At 38.1% G+C, this 18,266-nt stretch overlaps 1 protein-coding gene and 2 pseudogenes across 3 annotated transcripts in view; 1 reads left to right on the top strand and 2 right to left on the bottom strand.

The window, feature by feature from the left end:
- Positions 1-18,266, top strand: part of MCU (mitochondrial calcium uniporter) — a 273,983-nt gene that overhangs the window by 75,484 nt on the left and 180,233 nt on the right. The gene's annotated exons all lie outside the window — the stretch shown is intronic.
- LOC143653738 (small ribosomal subunit protein eS6 pseudogene) lies at positions 377-1,179 on the bottom strand (annotated as a pseudogene).
- On the bottom strand, positions 8,654-9,786 carry LOC143654514 (phagosome assembly factor 1 pseudogene; annotated as a pseudogene).

Here is an 18,266-nt window from a genome sequence, read left to right as displayed (position 1 = left end):
AGGAAGTGTTAAGGGCTGCTCATATTGTTGACATCCTGGCTTCATATTTCAATAATTAAGGTTATAAATAGCAGAGCATAAGGGAATGTTCTATGAGACTTATAATTTCCTATCTGTAGAAATTCTGTATTTAGCACAAAGTTTATGATGTTCACCCTTCTGCTTAAACTCCTGAACTACCCGTTGCCTAGAGAATAAAGCTTAAAATCCAGAAAAAGCCCTTCATGGTTTGAACCCAGTCTAGTCTTTCAGGCTCTTTTCCTTTCTCTCTTTGGCTGTGCTAAGTTCCTAAAACATATCTTGTGGTTCTGTCTTTGTTTCCATTCTTCTTCTTTTTCAAATGTCTGCCTTATTTATTTGTAACTCCTAGAAAATCTCATTTTTGATTGGACTCAGACTTAGAGGTCGAAGCTTTCAGAGAGGACAGCCTCTGTCTCTTGGCAATCTGTTCTGGCATTTTTCTTTGGCCTCCTTCATCCTCTTGGCCAAAAGTTTAGCATGTTCTGCAGCCTTTTCCTTATTTTTCTTAGTATGCTGTTTCTGCAGAGCAATATGCCGACGTTTATATTGCAGGACACATGGGGTAACAAGACACTGAATCTTGGGTGCTTTGGTCCTGGGTTTCCTACCTTCTTTGTTCAGGGGCTTTCTCACATCATACTGGCGGACATCATCTTCTTTAGAGAGATTGAAAAGGTTGCAGATTCTGCTGGCTCTTTTAGGCCTCAGGCAACAAGGCACAGTAGTATCAGTCAGTCCAGGAATTCCCTTCTCTCCTTTTCTTAAGTAATCAAGTTGAGAACACTCACACTGACATCTACAATGCAACCCCGAACAGATTTGCGCTTTCTTTCTCAGGTCCTTCTTTTACTCAGTAAAAGGCATACATGACCCTGGGTCAGAAGACCCTGCTTCGTGGGGAAATCTTGTTTGTTGTTTCCACCCCTGATTCGGACAACATAACCCCTCCACTCTTTGCCCAGAGCATCAGCAGCAACTTCTGTGGCCATTCGCTTCTCAAAAAAGGAACGTAGTTTATGTTCATCGTCCACTTCAGTGAGCTTCTGGCAGCCTGTGGCTGGAAAGGAGATGTTCAACTTCGTGCTGAGGCAGCCAAACCCTCCAGGGTGCCACGAAAAGAACTCCATTCTTCTTTTTGCGTGGGATACCCTTAGTCCCTTTTCTACTGGTCGAAATGTTACTTATTCTTTAAGTTCCAAGCTCTTTTTGTTTATACCATTATTACAGCACTCTTCGTTTTTTATTCATTGAGAACAAAAAGTATGCTTGAGTGTGTATTGAAAGGCAAGTGCTATCTATGTGCTTTAATACCATGCTGCAGTGATGTGCTGCATATAGTAGATGAACAGTGAATTGCTTTTTAAATTGCCAAAATAAGAGCTAATACATTAGGTAGGTGTAATTTACCATAAAATACTTTTTGACTACTAGAGACTCTTCCTATTTGCCAACAAAGAAAAGGCTGAAATGACTGGTATTTACTGCAGTAAAGTTCATATTCAAATTTGAGGTAGTTTCCTCTTATACATATTATTTTCATAACATTTGGGATTATGCTTAGTACAGTTTGAATCTTGTTAAATTGTTTTGTATCAAATAGGACTTTTAAAAAGCCTAAATGTCAGAAGTTGGAAAGGTGATAAAAGTCAGTGCATATATGATTTTTTTCCTTTGAATTCTAGCTAAAAAAAAAAGTTAATTTCACTTCTAGATAAATTTGTATTTTGAGAGTCTCACTTGCAACAGTATGTCAAGCTTCCTGTTTATGGAACAAAACATTTCCATTTTAAAGAAAACCAACCTCTTATGCTCCTATAGTATGATTTTTACAGGGGAGGGTTTGGTGGGGGCATGGAAGTCGTGGTTATTCAACCTCTTTCTTCTTAACACAGGCTGAGTATGTGAAGTTAGCCAGTAAGAAAATTTAGATTTTATTCTCTATTACTCTGCTTTGATCCTGTCAATCAGTGTTTTTTTCACCTTGCTTGATTAATAGATCTCCTGCTTACTGTTCTGTAGACATCTGGAAAAGGATTCTCTTGTCATTGTCCTTCCCTTCTACTATGAGGCTTTCTTTTCCATTATCTCAAAATGGGAAGCTCTGTAGTTCATGTCCGAACATAATAGTGGGATGACAGAGAGGTAGTTTTCCAAATCAGAGCTTCTTATTAATCATTTTCATTGGTATTTCTTATCAGTCAAGTCTCAAAATTGGGCTTTTTCTTCCACAATCTCATTCTGACTTCTGAATCCTATTCTTATGTATATTTTATGTATTATTTGTTTTCTTGACATCTGACTTGGATTCCGACAGGGTCATAAAAGCTAATCTAGTAAAAGGGTGAGTTAAATCCAACAGATTTCTGTGAGTCATTTGCTCCATTGCCAGGTAACCGGTGTGCTGCTTTTAGGCATGGTTGTATCCCTTAATGAGCTATCTGTCAGGACGTATCCTCTTAATCCAATTATGCTGTTCTTGAGGGGTGGAGGGAAGGTTAGTGGGGAGGTGGGAGCATAGTTCTGAGAATGAGAGAAGGCTTCCATATCTAATAGGCAAAGTTCTGAAGACTTTTTTGCATGTATTGAAGATTTTAGCTATATTTGGCATAATGTGGGCTGTTTCAGCATATTTTAATAGTTGTTAGTAAAATATTAATACATTTATGTGTTCATATATTTAATTGCAAACATGATTTTTTTCCTCAATGCCACAATTAATGAGTTTAATAATTGGACTTTTGAAAGCGTGGCATTAAGTTGACCTCAACTAAATAAATACAGGTTTCAATACTATAAGCAAATTATGACAGAAATATGTCTCTGTGATTTATGAATGTTTGCTGAAAAAGTTAAATGTCCAGAAATGGTTTTCTTTTGAAAGTGGAAGGTGTTTCCATGCCAAGTGGAATATGAAGCATCTGTACTCTGAAAAGAATCTCTATGTGGTCTCTGTGGTCAGCAGTCCCCAGTGTTGACATTTCCCATGTCTTGTTTCCAAGTTGACTGACTCGTGGATTATTTGTATCTAAAACTCCTATTTGAATAGTCTTCTTGGGTCCATTTGTTCCTATTTTTTCTGTGTACTCCATCCATCTTTGTTTAGACATATGTTCTCTTTGTTTATATTCTGCCATTGCAATACCATTTGCACCTTAAGTTCTTAGCATTTATATATACCATTCAGACATTTGTTGTTGTTGTTGCATGGGCAGACCCCAGGAACCAAACCCACATCTCTGGTATGGCAGGCCAGAACTCTGCCTGCTGAGCCACCGTGGCCTGCCCTCATTCAGACATTTTAAAAACTTCTAGACCTTTGATTAAGGAAATAAATGCTCAAAAATGAATATGATTCTTATAGTCAAACGTGACTGATCACCATTGGTTAGTTTATTTCTTTAAATTAATAGCGTCAGTTTTCATGTGTTTATTGGATGCTTGCCTATTTTTCGACTACAGTGTCTAGGTGAAAACAGTATCTAGCAGGATTCTTGTAGGATGCAGTGGAAGATAAGTCAGAAATGTCTTAACCCCGAACTTTCACACATTTATGTATGCCTCATAATTAAGAGTCATTAATTTTAAAAGAAACTTGTCTCTCTATGGTCTGATCCTGAAATATGGATAAATTACAGGGACTGGTTTTAGCCATTGCAGGAGACAGAAAGCACCAGAAATGTTAGAAAAGTCTCTGTCTTGAGGAAGTCATTAGAAAGGCACCTGGCTGTTTGGGCATTTACTGAGGTAATTTTTATGGGTATAAAATTGTAAATGCTGCTTAGGGGTTTTTATTCAAATTAGAAAGTCAGGGAAAGTGGAAACAACTTGGAGGAAACAGTACCCTATCTGGCTTTGGTATCAAATGGGTGTGTGTATGGGTGTGGGTAAAGAGAGAAGCAAAGATATCTGATCATCACATTGTATTTATGGAATTGCCTGCTAATTAGCTTTTTAGGGAAAGGTGGGGGTTTTAGATCCCCTTTAATACTAGCATTTTTATGAAAGATAAGTGGTATTCTTTACAGAAATTCATTCTTTTTTTCATCAGCAAATATTTACTGAATATCTACTGTTTATCAGATACAGTTCTAATATTAGAAACTTTTTTTTCAGATTTGCTTATTTAAGCTGTTATTAACTCATGTTTCTACTTCTAGAAGCTTACAGTATAAGCTTTATGATGTAAATTAAGTGTAATATGAACTTAGAGGCAAGTAGATGAAACTTTGAAAAATACAAATGCATTTTGCATAATTACCTACGGGGTAGATGCTTTCATTGGAAGAGTGGCTGTAAAGAAATGAAATATTTGGCATTTGCATGCTGGGATTTAAGACTAACTAATTAGACTTGACAATAACCGTAGTTCTACTTACTGTTCTCTCTTGGTGTCTGATTGCACCTGATTCTGAGAAGTTGAACAAGGTACTGTTCTACAGTATATTTAAAGTCTGCAAGTCTTTCACACAGAAGCTGGCCATTTCTGTGTGTGTGCTTTTTTTTTTTTAGATTATGCTACAGCTCATCATTTTCACTTCCCCTGGTTTCAAATTTATTTGAAAATTACTTTAACCCAGTACTTTTAAAAAAATCCACTCTTAATGTAAGAAGTATTTTCTATATATTATATACATTTTTTCCTATATATTATAGAATAACTGTATAGCCGATCTTTTGGCTTCGTTTTTCCTATCCTAGATCCAATGCAAATCTTTTGTTGTTAAGACTTGGATGCTTAATTTTATTGGAGACCTTTCTCAGTAATATGATTGTCCTTCTTAGGAACATCAAACTAAGCGCACACTTGATCAGTAGACTGGACTTCATTTTGTCAAATAGCTCCTAAAAACCAGAAGAGTTGGTTAGGGAGAAAAAAATGCTAGAATCTTTGGCTGATTGGTCATGGTTTTGGGACAACATAAAACATCAAGACTGGTAGCTACTATAAGGGATAGGCCCTCCCCTCAACCCCCTTCTTAAAAACATCTGCTTCATAAAGACTTCTTTGAGTTAAAGTGCAGACATCTTTCTGCCAGACATGTTTCTGAGGTTATTAGGAGAGTGTTGCAGAAATGTTCAGGTAGATCTGTGAGTCAGCAGGTAGTCCCCCGTCACCAGAACAGATTTCGTATTTTCTTTTCAATCCTTGGGTGCTTAGTGTTGTGAGTTTTCTTTCCTTAAAGTGTCATGTGCCCTTCATCTTTTCTTTGGATTTGTGTAGCAAGGTCTGCAGATAAGTATTTCATAAAATTGTTTTGGGTGTTAATCATATAAGTTAAAAACTATGAAATTGAAAGGCTTATGAACAACTTAGATCAAAATAGCTGAATTCAATTTTATTAAGCAAGCAGATTTATTTTTAAAGGCTCAAATTCTGTGTTTATCCAAAGTTATACTTAGTTTTGCTTAGATTGTAATAAATACTATGTAGTATTTTATATACAAACAGTTAATGTGTTGTCTTCTTTTGTCACATGGCCTTGGCAAACCTGAATTTTTATAAAACAGAGTTCTCACAGTATAACTCTTTCAGTGAGGGCCTTTTTTTTTTTTTGCTTATTTTAAAGTATTTTACTGTACCTTGATATTTTACATGGCCGGAATTTGTTACCAAAGCCTCTGTGTCTTTCTGAGAAAGTCTGTAGTCATACTTGGCTGAGTAGCATTCCTAGGTAAAAGGGCAGCCAACCTGGTTCTTCCTGTATCTTGTTTCCTTGATCCAGTTGTTCTTTGGAGTCTGATACTAGTGGGCACATATATTTCACCTCTGTCCTAGGCAGTAAGCATAAGTCCATTATTTTCAGGACTCCTATTGTTTCTAGGTTATGAAATAAAACATCATTGTTTGAAGTACCTGAAATTGCCTCCAATTGAGATTAGACTAGCCTCTATGTATTTGGGAATTCTATAGTATTTGCATAATTATAATGTTCAGCAGCTATCTGAAATCCAAAATTAATGCAAAATTTGTTATAATTGCTAATGTAAAATAATCCTGGATACAGAAAAAAAAAGAACTTATTTAGATCTTCTAACACTAGCTCTGAGATATCAAAATATGTAGTCATCATATAGGGGGTTGGGGAGGTGACTGTTTTATTATCTCCTACCTAGAAGTTTGGTAAGTATTATGGATTGTTAAACACAAATTTAGCCCATATGAAATTTGAAATATAAGGGAAATTCTAACCCTAACAATGAAATTTTTTAGGCCTTTTTACCCTAACCCTGAAAGATGAGAGAGCTCTGTGTATCCAGATAGTATTATAACAGAGCTTTTCTTGAATTCTAGGAGCTAACAACAACAACAACAAGGCAAAAAAGATTAAAAAAAAAAGAAAAGAAAACAGTTTTCACTGTGAATGTAGAATGGGGGGGGGAGAAAAAGAAAAGCGGAGTTAGAGGATATAAAAAAGAAAAATACAATTGTTATAAATAAAGAATGCAGATGTAAAAAACAAAAGCCACAACCCAAACATAGCAAATTTTTAATGCTCAGAATTGGCAGCACGAAAGAAAATCTCTCTCCTGACTTGTATCATGCGTGGCAGTCCGAGTGCCCCCAGAAAATTGTGCCAAAGAGTTTAGGAAACAAATACACAATAAAAGAAAATATACATACATATAAGCAAAGCAGCAAATTTCAGGTAACTATTTTGGATTGTGAACAAGGATAAATTTAATATTCAAACAATCTGATAAAATAACCATTTGGAAAAAAAAAAAGAAAACAACTTTCCCAGTCTTTGCAGGTTGACCTGTGTGTGTGCATGTCTTCAGAGTTTATCCATACTATGAGTTTAGAAAATAACTCCAGGCCAAAGCATAGCGGCCTTTCAGATTCTTTTTATGTGTGTGTTTTGTCTTGGGCATGCATATGTAACCCTAGGAATTCTGCTTTTTGCGTAGATGTGAATGTCCCCTCTTCCCTATGAACCACTTTCTTCATGGTCCGGGCATTGCAGTAAATGCCCTACTGCCAGCAATCCCTTGTCTGAAGTAGCCATGACTTGACTGCTCTCCCACAGCTTTCTGTAGGAGAACTCTGTGAACAAGTTCTGGTAGCAGACTTGTGATGAATGTCTTGCTTTGGTCCCTTAGGTTGCAAAAAGACAGCCTGGACCAGGCATACATCCTCCTAGTATGTACATGAATGTTACTCTCCTCCCTTTGAAACTGGGACCATGAACCCAGGCGGGGAGTGCAGGTCTGCTCTGTGCTTAGCCAGAGCTGGGGGAAGGGCCAGCCAGGGCACAGGAGAGAGCCTCCTGCTTTTGAGTTGCCTTTTTTTTCTTTTTAGATGTGCAGACATCCCAGCAACTGTACATAGGTGCTTTATTTGGGGTGAGGGTGGAACAAGCAGAGGATAAGGAAGGTTGATGGGGAGGAGTCATGGCTGCCCCTGACAATGAATGGGTGTGTGTGGGGGTTCTCTGGCCAGGCCCTGGTCTACATGGGGAGATACCAGTCAGTCACAAAGTCATGGGAGTGTCACATAAGCCTGGCTGTTTTCCTGGGAAACACACAGGAGCCTGGGGCAGGTCCCCTATGCATTCATCATTAAACTATACATGATGAAGCTGTACATGAGTTAATTACCAAAGAGTCATATTTATAAAAATCTGTATACATAATTGAAAAAATCGTAGTATATTAGCCAATATTAAAAATGGGATATTACACGTTTCTCACTTCAGTTCTTTTTCAAAAGGATTAAAGTTGTTAAACATATGTGCTACTTTCCTTAGCAGCCCAGCCCTCGTTGAGTCACCAAAGGTCTTGAGCCATGAATGGGCCTGGCCAAGTACCTTGGCCCAGGGTTGGGGCAGGGAGCCAGCCTGCAGAGCAGAAAAGAATGCTGAAACACAACAAAGGGAGGATGTCTTTGGCTAAAACTTTGGCATTAAATTGTTAAAAAAAAAAAAAAGGCAAACAGGGTGGAACATGGATTCCCCTTGTCAGGTTAGGGCAGAATGGGGGCATAGGTGACCCTGAAGGCAGACTCCAAAAGGAATGAGAACCAGGCCTGGGCATATGTCTGAATAGGAAAGGCAGGTGAGTCACATGGACACAGTAACTAAAGTGGATATAGTACAAATGTCACAACCAAGTATGGTGGATATACTACCTATTTGCTTAAATCATGTGGCAACATGGGACCAAAGGCAGGACTCCTTGTCCTCACCTGGGTGTCTGTGTCCTCAGCCACAGAAAGAACCTCAAGTGTTTCCATTATGTGGGGGATATGGTTGCCATCAAGGAGACAAGATCCTGCCTCTTTATGTGTTAGTCAGTACCTCCTGGGTCCAGGTATCAAGGCTCAGAGTTTTTGTTTCTCTTACTAGTCTTGTGATGGCCAGCTGAAGACAGGAATATCTGGGCCCCTCACCTCATGGTAGAGCACCTAACCTGAGCCTCACTTCAGAGCATCACAGTAGCCCTTCAACACTGGCGAGGTGTCCAGGAAAACCTGCAGAGTGGTACACCAAAGCCCACTTAGCAGGATAAGATGCACAAGTTCCCTGGGGCAGAGGGGCATGAGTGGTGATGTCCCTAGGGGAGCTCTGCTCTTCTCAGGTGGGCATCAGGCCTAGATGGACCATACAGGGTCACTTAGATGGACCATACAGGGTCACTTAGGTAATGTGGTTGTTCCACATGATCTCGAGATCATCCATTGAAACTCAGAGCAGAATGCAGAGCCGAATGTGTTGTTGCCTGGGGACAATGACCTGTGTAGAGCAGTGGGCTTCTCCACAGGGTAGCTCAGGAGCTCCTGGATGTTGTGCTACTTGCTGTAGGTTGGGCATGTTTCTGACGGATGATCGCATTTTTCTGTCTTATGCTAGTGAGATCTTGGACTCATAGTGTGATAAATGTTAAAATTATAATGTCCTGGGTAACAGGTGTGTAGGATAAACTTCTTCACTTTGTGTGTATTTGTATCAAAGAGAATGTTTATCTCAAGAGGTAGTTAAATCAGTATTCAGTGTACTTAGATAGGATTTGCTTATGAGGGGAAGGAGAATGAATTTTCATCTTGTCTTCTGATTTATAGAAGGCTTTTTGTGGAGAGCATGCCAAGGACATCTTGGCAGGAATCACCAAAATACACCAAACGTTCAAATACCGTCATCTTGGCATCTGCTGATAGGCTGGGTCTGCAGTCTGTGGCAAGTACATGAAGTTGTAAACCTGAGGGTCCTGTTCCATCTCAAAGAACATCTACACTCTCCACATATACATTGCCCAGGAAACAACTTGGGCATCATGGAGACTTGGTATCCTGCAGGTTGTTTCTGCTGTAGATAAGCATTCACTTCACAGTCACTCTGTGGGGTATCTGGAGAGAAGCTAGGCCATGGGCTAAATTGGGCTTGTACTTAGGAGTCTCAATTCATGAGTCATAACTGAAAAGAAAAAGACAGTCCTCTGAAATTGAGATGGAATTGCTGCTCAGCAGAGTTGTACACTCCAGGATGGGTAGTGCCGAAAGACTGGTCAGTCTGCTCAATGGTGGGAACTATGGCCTGAGAATTGAAATGTACTCCACAGTATTTTAATCAAGTCATACACTTCAGTCACCTTATGTCTCTGATTGAAAGCATCCGACAGTAGTTAGATCCCATTCCGAGTCAGGTTTAGGATGAGGTAATGGTTTAGAGGAGACTGTTCACTGTAGAGAACCTGGACATTTTTGATGATGTGAGAGTGCTTCTGAAGTGAAGAATGGCCACTGCCTGAGCCTGAATTCCAATTGCTCATTCCTCAGAGAGCACTCGGGCCCCACCTCCAGATCTAGTATTGGTTCTGCTCTCTGGGCCCATGCGGCCTCCCTGCCGCAGTACAGACAGAACCTGAGCTCACCAGCAGTGGCTGCTGTGGTGGGTGAGTTGCCTTTTTCTTGATTCAGAGCTCCCCATTACTGCAATCCTATAACTATTTTTTTTGAACTTTGAGAAAGATGTTTTTGCCAGTAGTTGCTGGTTTTTCAAAGCTTCTATGGCGGATGAGCCCTGAAGCTGTTTCCTTTTAATTGTACAATATAGTTTTTTTGTTTTGCTTTATTTTTGTTTTTTTGCATGGGAAGGCACGGGAATCGAGCCTGGGTCTCTTGTGTGGCAGGTGAGAACTCTGCCACTGAGCCACCATTGCACTGCCCTGCAATATAGTTTTTAATTAATCTAGATTAAGATTGTAATATAGATACAAAAACAAAAAACAAAAAACTCTGTGCTCTTTTTTTTCTAAGAGAACTTTTTCAAGACATTGATTATATATTTGCCTTAAAAAAACTTTTTATTTTGTAATAATTTCAAACTTACAGGACGATTACAAAAATAATACAATCCCGCTCCCCCCCATGCAGAGAACACCAACGTCCCTCCATCCCTCCATGTGGTAGTCAGTTGTCAACTTGTCGAGGTGAGCGTAAATAGTTTTGTTGCTGCAGGCATGAGCCAACAGTACGTGAACCTCATCTGTTGCTGATTTACATCTGCAGTCGGCTAGAAGGTGTGTCTTCTGCAAACTAGAACACTCCAGATACCCAAATCCACGAATTTTAGCCTTTTGCCACCTTTGCTGTATCATTCTGTGTCATCCTTCCATCCATTTATCTATCTATTTTATGAACATTTGAGAGCATATTGCACATGGCATACTCTTCGAACACATAATAGTTCCACGTACATTTCCTATGAACAAGATATTTCCTTAAGTAATCACCTTAAGTGTAGTTATCAAGTTCAAGAAATTTAATGTTGATGTGAAGTTTATATTCTGTATTTAAAATCTTTCTTATGTCTCAATAATGTCCTTTTGAGTCTTTTCACCTCCATTTTTAGATTCCATCCAATATCATGAATTGCATTTAATTGTCATTATCATTTTAGTTTCTCTCTCTTTTTTTTTGTAGTTGTTGAAGCATATATACATAATAAACTTCCCATCTCAGCCCCTCCAAAGCTTATCATTCAGTGGAATTAATCCCATATTCACAATACTGCAGTATCCTCACCAGTGTCCACTACTGTAAATTTCACTTTATCCTAAACAGAAACCCTACACTCATAATTCCCCATTGCCCCTGCCTCCTAGTTCCTTCAGGCGTGCAGTTAGATTTTGATTTTAGTGCTCTCTTCCTTTTTAATGTAGGCATTTAGGGCTATAAATCTCTCTCTCAGTACTGCCTTTGCTGCATCCTATAATTTTTGATATATTGTGTCTCATTTTCATCTGTCTATATATTTGCTGATTTCTCTTGCGGTTTGTCTTTTGACCCACTGATTGTTTGAGTATGTTGTTTTACCCCCATAAATTTGTACATTTTCCATTCTGCTGCTATTGATTTTTATTATTCTCTCATGATCAGAGAAAGTGCTTTGAATAATTTTTTAAAATTCAGTCTTTTTAAATTTATTGAGATATGTTTTGTGAACCTGTTTTAGTTTGCTAAGATGTTGCCAGAATGCAACACCCATAGATGGACTGGTTTTTAATAAAGGGGGATTTATTTAGTTAAAAACTTACAGTTCTTCAGAGGAAAGGCAGCTAAATTTCACCTGAGGTTCTCTTTTACATGGGAAGACACAGGGCGATTTCTGCTGGCCTTCTCTTCTGGCTTCTGGGTTCCCACAGCTTTCTCCAAGGTGATTCCTTTATGTATCTCCAAAGGTCTGGGCTGAGCTGTGAGTGCTGGAATGAGGTAAGCTGAGCTGCTTGGGCTGTGCTGCTTTGAGTTCTCTCATTTAAGCTTCCAGCTAATTAAAATAAAAATCACTCATTGCAGGAGGCACTCCCCCAGCTGACCGTAGATGCAATCAATCAGTGATAGATGGGTTTCACATGCCAATGGCTCATGTCCAAGCAACAAAACTAGACACCTTCACCTGGCCAAGTTGACACCTGAACCTAACTACCACAGACTCCAAATATCGTTATCCTGGAGAATGATCCATAACCACTTAAGAAGAATATTTATCTTACTGTTTGTGGTTCATTGTTGTGTGTATGTCTGTTAGGTCTAGTTCATTTATCTGATTATTCAAGTTCTGTGTTTTCTTACTGAACATCTGTTTAGATGTTCTGTCTATTGATGTGAGTGGTTTATTGAAGTCTCCCACTATTATTGTAGAGAAATCTATTTCTCCCTTCAGTGTTGCCATTGTTACCTTATGTATTTTCAGGCAACCTGGTTTGGCACACATAGATTTGTGATTCTTATTTCTTCTTGGTAGATTGTCCTTTTTGTTAATATATAAGATATTCTTTGTCTCTCATAACAGCTCTGCATTTAAAGTCTGTTTTGTCCGATATTAGTATAGCAACCTCAGCTTTCTTTCAGATACTGTTTTCATGGAATATCTTTTTTCCAGCCTTTCACTTTTAACTTATTGGTGTCCTTGTGTCTACAGTGAGTCTCTTTAGCCCTATAGATGGCTCATATTTTTTTATCCATTCTACCAATCTGTAGCTTTTGATTGGGGAGTTTAATCCATTAAGACTGAATATTATTACTGTAAAAACAGTATTTAATTCAGCCATTTTATCCTTTAGCTTTTATATGTCATATCTTATTTTTTTCTTTTACTCTTTTATATATCTTTACTGATACTCTTCATCTCTGCGCTCTCCTCCAAGGCTCTCTCTCCTGTCTTTTCCTTTCAGCTTGCAAAACTCCCTTTACTAATTATTATAGGGTAGATTTATTGTTAACAATCTTTGTCATCTTCTGCTTCTCTGTGACTATCTTAAACTCTCCCTATTTTTGAAGGATGGTCTTACCAGATAGAGAATTCTTGGCTGGCCGTTTTTCTCTTTCTCTTAAATATAACATACTTAACATACATAGCATCTCTTTCTCTTAAATATAACATACACTGCCTTCTTGTCTCCAAGGTTTCTGATGAGAAATTGGAACTTAGTCTTATTGAGCATCCTTTGTGTGCTGGTTTGAAGCTGTTACGTACCCCAGAAAAGCCTTGTTCATCTGTTCCTGATTTAATAGTTTATGGTGGGACCTTTCGATTAGGTTGCTTCCATGGTGATGTGACACACCCAATTGTGGCGGTGACTTTTTTATTAGATGAAGATGTGACCCTGCCCATTCAAGGAGTCCTTAAAAGAGTTGACACAAGGAAACATTTAGGAGAAGGCTTAGACACAGATGTTTGGAAATGCAGAAGCCCCAGGAGATACCAGGAGCTGAGAGAGCCAACAGAAGCTAGGCAGAAACAACAGCCCTGCAGACATTGCCATTTGCCCTCCCATGAGATGATAAGCTAAGAGATGAAACCCAGAGTTTTGCCCTTAGAGCAGCTAAGTCAGGACCTATAGATGATTAGAGAACAAGTCATTGGAAGCAATGGAACTGGGAACAAGGACCAGTAGATACCAGCCACAGGCCTGCGCATGTGAAAGATATTACCTTTCTTCAGAGTCAAGGTATCTTTCTCTGAATGCCTTAGTTTGGACATTTTTGGAGGCTTAGAACGGTGAACTTCTAACTTAATAAATTCCCTTTATAAAAGCATTCTGACAGCATTAGCAAACTAAAACACATTGTATGTAATGAATCACTTTTCTCTTGCTGCTTTCAGAATTCTCTCTTTGACTTTGGCATTTGACATTCTGATTAATATGTGTCTTAAAGTAGGTATATTTGAATTTATTTGGTTTGAAGTATATTGCATTTCTTGACATGGATATCCATGTTTTATAAAACTTGGGGACTTTTTGGCTATTATTTCCTCAAATATTCCTTCTGCCACTTTTCCTTCCTCTTCCCCTTCTGGGACACCCATGACATGAATGTTTGTGCACTTTGTGTTGTCAGTCATTCTCTGAGACCATATTCAATTGTTCTCATTCTTTTGTGTATTCAAATTCACATACTTTTTCTTCTAGTTCACTGAACCTTTCTTTTGTCTCATCAGAACTGCTGTTGTTGCATCTATTATTTTTTAAAACAGTTTTTATTAACACACCATACACTCAAGCCTAATAAATAATCAGTGGTTCCTGGTATGATCACATAGTTATGCATTCACCACCACAATCTACATAGGACATTTCCATTATTTCAGTAAAGAAAGAAGAGGAAAAAAAGAATAAAAAATAAAAATAAATAAAAAGGAGAAACAGCACCACACCAAGAATCCCATACCTGTCCTTTATACCGCCTCTTGTTGATATTTAGCTTTAGTATATTGACTTTGTTAGATTTAATGGAAGAATAATACAGTGTTTCTGTTAACTATAGACCCTAGTTGGTATTGATTGTATTTTTTTCTGTATACCCTTCCATTTTAATACCTTGCACTGTTGACATTCATTTGTTCTCCCTCATGTAAAAGCATTCTTATATCTATACATTTAATCACATTCATTGTTCACTCTAGCATTTGCCTCTAGTATTTTAAATTTCATCTATTGTGCCTTCTATTCCCATAAAATCTGTTATTTTTCTTTGCATGGTTTCAAATTCTTCTATATGCTCACCATCTCTTAATATCCTTTATCTCTTTAGCCATCTTGTTTGAATTATTTTAGGAGATTTGTTTGAAGCTCTTTGATTAGTTGCTCCAAATTCTGCATTTTGTCTTACTTTTTTATTTGCGCCTTTGGCTGGGCCATATCTTTCTGTTTTGTGGTGTGGCTCATGATTTTTTGTTGATATCTGTCATGGGATTATCTTGATGAGTTTACTCTGAATGCTGCATCTCTTTCTTGTCAAAGACTATGTTGTTGATTGGCTTTGTATTAATGCTCTTTAATCTCCAATTTTATTGAGATAAATTCACATACCACACAAACCATCCAAAGTATACAATCACTGGCTCACATTATCATCACATAGTTGTGCGTACATCCCCATGATTAATTTTAGGACATTTTCATTACTTCAGAACAGAAATCAGAGTAAAAAATAAAACCCAACTCCTCCCATACCCCTTATCCCATTGTATTGGTGTAGTAAATTTGTTGTTATTGATGGAAGAATATTAAAATAGTACTGTTAACTATAGTTCATAGTTTGCAATAGCTATGTTTTTCACCATCTATCCCTCTACTTTTTTTACATTTGTAGCTGTTCATGCAAAAACTTACATTTATACATGACTTTTAACAATCACTTTCAATCAAATTTACCTACAGTACATCTCTATTACTTATAATCCCAATAACGAGATACCATCACCTCTGTCCATTCCCAGACATTTAAGTTCAACCTTGTTAATAATTCTGAACATATTAGGAAACCGCTCCCCCTTCTGTAGGTACCCTATATTTTACATTTTAAGACTCTGAGTTTACATGTTCTAGTTAGTTCGTATTAGTGAAATCATATAATATCTGTCATTTTATGTCTGGCTTATTTCACTCAGCATTATGTCATCAAGGTTCATTCATGTTGTCACATGCTTTAGGACCTCATTTCTTCTTACTGCTGCATAATATTCTATCATATGTATGCATTATATTGTATTTATCCATTTATCCTATTGATTGAGACCTGGATTGTTTCCATCTTTTGGCAGTTGTGAATATTGCTGCCATGAACATTGGTGTGCAAATGTCAGTTCATGTCACTGTTTTCAGAACTTCTGGGTATATAGTGAGTAGTGGAAATGTTAGGTCATAGGGCAACTCAGTATTTAGTTTTCTGAGGAACCGCCACAATGTCTTCCACAGTATAATGCTCTTTTTTTTTAATATGGGCAGGCACCGGGAAACGAACCCAGGTCTCTGGCATGGCAGGTGAGAACTCTGCCACTGAGCCACGGTTGCCTTCCCTAATGCTCTTTTTTGACACTTTTGTTTTATCAGTATTGTTCAACCAGGACTGGGCCAGATATCTATGAAGAGGGTGCATACCAGTTCCACACAACCCCAGAGAGAGGGTTAGGTAAAGACATCAGGAAGCCTTTAATACCACTCTCCAAGAGTGTGCTTTACTGGCTTGCCCAGCAGATGGCCCTATTCACCCGGAAGTGTGCTTTCCTCACCTGCTAGCTGACGGCATTCTTTGTCAACCTATTCCCCTCAGTCCTCAGAAGGCAGGCTTTTCTTAGCTCCCTGCCCCTCCCAGACAGTGGCATAGCAGCACGGGTCTTGGCTGGTTGAAATTGCGGATCCCAGCAGTCCAAATTTGCCGGCCAAAAGCTGGACCAGTGCTGAACAATGTCCCGCCCTGTTCTTGGGGGAATGGACCTCTGCAGCCCTTTCAGTCTGCAACCTCCTATCCACCAGGAACTCTTGGAAGCTTTCTGCCCCCAAAGTGGAGGGATGAGTATATGGTGCTGGGGCTGAGGGGTTTACTCATAATCTCACTTTCCTAGGTATTGCTCAGCACTCCGACCACCTCTAGAGCCCCAGAATTGTTGTTTTGAATAGTTTCTGACTGAACCCTAGTTGTTTTTCTGGGAGAGAAGTGAGCCTAGCCTTTCTTTCCCTAATCAGCCTTCTTGGATTCCTTCCATGAAGGAAGGAACTAAAATTTAACATCCCAAATCTATAACAATCATTTTTTATTTGATTCCAAACTTCAATAGCATATATAAACATTGTTCCTGTGCCCTTCAGTCCACCCACCTTTTTGTTGTACTTGTTAAAAATAATATCTTTATATACTGTGTGTTCAGAACCATAAATTTTTCATCACTCTCCATGTATTTGCATTTTTAGAACCTGAAAGAAGTAAAAAGTAGAGTTACATACCAAAGATAGAATAGTATACTGCTAGCATTTATAATTACCCATGTGGTTACCTTTACAGGAGTTCTTTGTTTCTGTATGCTTATTTGAAACTGTGTAGTGCCTTTTCATTTCATGCTGTAGAACACGCCTTATCATTGTCTGTAGGGTGGGTCTAGTGGTGGTGGATGAACTCCCTCAGCTTTTATCTGGAAATACCTTAATTTCTCCCTTACCTTTGAAAGACAGTGTTACTTGGTATAGATCTGGTTGGCAGTTTTTTTTGTTTTTTTTTTTTCAGCACTTTAAATGTCATCTCACTTAACTTCTTTCCAGCATGGTTTCTGATGAGAAATTGGCACATAGTCTTATTGGGGCTTCCTAGTATATGATACATTGCTTTTCTTTTCTTTTCTTTCAATGCAGTTTTATTGTGATATATTCACACAGCATGCATTCCAACCAAAGTATACAATTGATGGCTCACAGTATCATCACATAGTTCATCACCACATTCAATTTTTTTTATCATCACATAGTTGTATATTTACCACATCATTTTTAGAACATTTACATCACTCCAGAAAAGGAAATAAAAATTTAAAAACCCATACATTCCATACCCCTTGTCCCTCCCTCTCATTGAGTACTAGTATTCAAAAAAAAATTTAATTTTTTTTAACCCCTTATCCACTCCCCCATCCCATTACTTAGTTATTTATTTTTTTATCTTTATTTTTTTACTTGTCCGTACCATAGATAGAGCATCAGACACAAGAGTTTCACAATCACACATTCACATTGTAAAAGCTGTATCATTATACAGATATCTTCAAGAAATAAGACTACTGGAACACAGCTCTCCAATTTCAGGTACTTCCCTCCAGCCACTCCGATACTATCCATAAACTAAAAAGGGATATCTAAATAATGCATAAGAATAACCTCCAGGTTAACCTTTTGACTCTGTTTGAAATTTCTCAAACAGAGATTTTTTTTATTATTAATTTATAAATTTTTTTATTATTAATTTTTAAATTAAAAAATATATATAACAACAAACAAACTTTATTTTGTCTTATTTCTCTCTTCCCCCTTTTGGTCCAGAAGGCTTTCTCAGTTCCATAATGCTGAGTCTTGGCTTATCCCAGGAGTCATGTCCCACGTTGCCAGGGAGATTTACACCCCTGGGAACATGACACATTTCTTTTCACTTGCAGCTTTTAGAATTCTCAAACAAACAGAAAACCAATAAACACACCCTCACCAAATAGGAAATCTAAACTACCTCTTAACTCTTGTCCCTCACCCATTATTTGCCTCTTCTGTTGCTGTGGTAGTGCTGATTTTGAACATAACTCATAGCATGCAATAGCAGTTTTCCCCCTGTACCCTGGACTTAAACATGCTTTATATAGGAATAATATCGTTGAAGTAATTCTTGTGAGAATTAATTCATATTTCTAGTGTTATGATTGAAAAAATCAGTGGGACACGTAGGTCTGTACAACCCATTTCAATCTTGTTCATCTTCAGTATGGTAATAT

The sequence above is a fragment of the Tamandua tetradactyla genome, chromosome 13 (assembly GCF_023851605.1).
Source record: "Tamandua tetradactyla isolate mTamTet1 chromosome 13, mTamTet1.pri, whole genome shotgun sequence".
In the NCBI taxonomy this organism is placed as follows: Eukaryota; Metazoa; Chordata; class Mammalia; order Pilosa; family Myrmecophagidae; genus Tamandua; species Tamandua tetradactyla.
This window is presented reverse-complemented; position numbering and strand designations above follow the sequence as displayed.